The sequence below is a fragment of the Vipera berus genome (genome assembly GCF_964194415.1).
Source record: "Vipera berus genome assembly, chromosome: 2".
Taxonomy (NCBI): domain Eukaryota; kingdom Metazoa; phylum Chordata; class Lepidosauria; order Squamata; family Viperidae; genus Vipera; species Vipera berus.
In genome coordinates this window covers 217,176,122-217,179,230 of record NC_138203.1, presented here as the reverse complement: position 1 = coordinate 217,179,230, position 3,109 = coordinate 217,176,122, and positions in this window count along the sequence as shown.

Sequence of the window (3,109 nt, the reverse complement as noted above, 5' to 3'; positions counted from 1 at the left end):
GTGCCCTTCCCACATTTGTAACTATCCAGGTCATTTGTATGACTTAAACACACCCAGAAAAGTCATCTTTAATACCTCCTTCAGGAGTAAGGGAAAGGCCATTATTTTTACATTAAAGGTCACTGAATGTTCCAGAAGCTTTAAGTTAAACCCTGCTGGATCTGGTTCCAATCTGAACATAAACTTTTTGCTTATCATCTGCTGGCCAAATTCCCATCCTGTGAATGTCCTGCTGTTCTGCAGCAAACTAAACTCTTCTCTATTTCTTGTTTCCAACAACTAATAGAATAAAGGCAGTTTTCTAAGCTCCCTGTATTGTGGTTGTTTATATTTCTCACTGTTGTTCTGCAAATGTAAATCTTGACATAGAGTTTGAATTATCTGATCCAAAAGAAAATCTAAAGAAAACCTGAACCGCTTCCATATTAGCCTATTTCCTAGTAATGCTGCATCCACAAAGCCATAGTAACTCTTTGCTTCTGAATATGTCAGCTAATTTTGTGCCTAAAGACCGAGGTGAGTATCAGCAACTAGTATCTCTCAAGTTGCTACCTAAGTGCCACAGGAGAGCAGCTCCTTTCTTTCAGGGAAGATTTATACTTCCGTTAGCACATTAAGCATACATAAGCAAAATATTTAAGTACATAGAATTTCTAGAACGTGGTCATTAATAATACACCAAACAAAGTTACAGTACAGGTAGTCCTTGACTTAAAACAGTTCACTTAGTGACCATTCAAAGTTACAACAGCACTGAAAAAAGTAACTCGTGGCCATTTTTTTTTTAACTTATGACCGTTGGAACATCCCCATGGTCAACGTGATCATAACTGAGACACTTGGCAACTGATTCATGACAGTTGCAATGTGCTGGGGTCACCTTTTGTAACATTCTGACCAAGTTAATAGGGAAACCAGATTCACTTAACTACCGTGTTATTACCAACTGCAGCAATTCACTTAACAACTGTGGCAAAAAAAGGTGGTAAAATGGGGCAAAATTCACTTAAATGTCTCAGCAACAAATTTTTCGTTCAATTGTGGTTGTAAGACGAGGACTACCTGTAATATATAGATACAGTTTGCCTATGTGCATTTTTGTATATGGACATAAGAGTTAATGTAACATACATGTACATAAAGTAATGTTAAATCTTGGTAGTTAAGAATTCTATGTAGCCGGGATGCCCAGCTATCGGCTAGGCTGCGTATACTCCGTTTTTAATATAGTCTACCATTAAAATTAGCAGTAAACCCCATAGACTGTTAGATCCATAGCTTCAGATGACATTGCTGAAAGATTTGTCTAAACTTCCAACTTCCACCACCGTATTGCATCCAGTGACAACCAGGGGGTGGGGGGGGAGCAACAGCGGCAAATTAAAACTCACTCTGACCAAAAAAAAATTCTTTGTATTAATTTAACAAAACATTCTTGATTGTAGTATATCCAGGTACACAAGAAAGTCGTCTAACCAGTTAGACTACGGTACTCTTTTCTCCTTTTGATGGTAGAAGAATTAACCTCTGCAGTAAAGGGAGAGAAGTTTGGATTTACAGAAGTTAATATATGTGACCATGTTAGGATCATGTTTTGTTATGCATTGTTTATACACACAGAGAAGTTAACGTCTAAAATCTGTATATTTATTTGCAAAGAAATATTTCACCTCTTGTATCTCCATTTCTGTCATTATACATTTACTATATTTTTATATTTCCACACTATGAGGACTTTTGGGAGTACACAGTTAAGGTAAAATTTAAACACCACCACACATCACCATGTAGCAAAAATCAATAATGAATAAAACCATACTTTCATCTTATTAAAGGCAATACTAACAATCACATCTCGCCTCTCACTCTGCCCCAAATCTCTCATAAGGAGGGAACCCTCAGCATATCCGTATCAAAAGTTAGGGTCCACTTGAAGTACATGGTACCTAGTGCCTAATAAAATATCTTATAGTTCAGGAACAACACTTTGAACTGTACCCATATATAGTCAGTGCTGCATTCACAAGTATTTGTGTATTCTGCTTTGTTTGCTAACATAGCTGCTGCATTTTAAAGCAATTGCAGTTTCTGCGTATTCTTCAAAGGCAAGTTCAAGCAAGAGCACATTGCAGTAATTCTCCAGAAAATGACAAGCTTATAAATCTGGTCAGAATCTCCTTCAAGAAGGGCCACAACTGGAACATCAGCTGAAACTGATTAGTGTCCCTAGCTACAAGCTTCTACCTGCCTATCTCATAGCTGTGAGCTAGGAGGGCCTGAAGTTGCTGATCCACTCCTTCAGGGAAAATGCTACTTTATCCAGTGCAGCCACTGGAACAAATTGCAGTGATAGATGGTTTCTGGACAGTTTGAGCCATCCTGGGATTCACTTCAACTTGTTTATCTCCAACCAGATCTTTATAGTCTTCTGACATTGTGCCAAAGCTTTTTTTTATTGAAAAGTTTTACAATACATTTTATCTTTAGCAAAACAAAACCCCTCCCAACCCCTCCCCTCCCACCCTCTTCCCACTCCCCAACCCTCCCCAACCCCTCCCTCCCTTTCCCCTCCCCCCCCACTTCCCAGAGCTGAATACAGGGTATATAAATACAAACAATCATAATCTAACTTGTGCAAACAATCCTAAACTAATTAAACTATCGCACTTTAACTCAAAGCTTTTATTATATCACTGTGCTAGCCCCAAATGATGTATATCTAAGAGTCTTCAACATGCTGATATTTCACCCCAAATTGACAGATCTCTCCCAGAGATTTTATATAAATGCTGAACACTAGGGATGAAGGAAAAAAAATCCTGTGGCACCCCACACTGAAGTAGCCAACAGACGCATCCTACCTATGGCAGACTCCCAACAATACTAGCAGGCAAGAAGGATATCCTGATCAATAGTACTGCATGCCATTGAGATCTAAGAGGATGAGGAGTACACACCCTCCATTGAATTCCCAGGTTAACCAAAAATTTGACCAATGCCAATAAAACTTTCACCCTATGCCCAGGTCTAAATTCTGACTAAAAAGAATCAGATAATCCACTGGCAGAGACACACTCCTATGGAAGGATAGGAGGTGGGGGTAGACCTT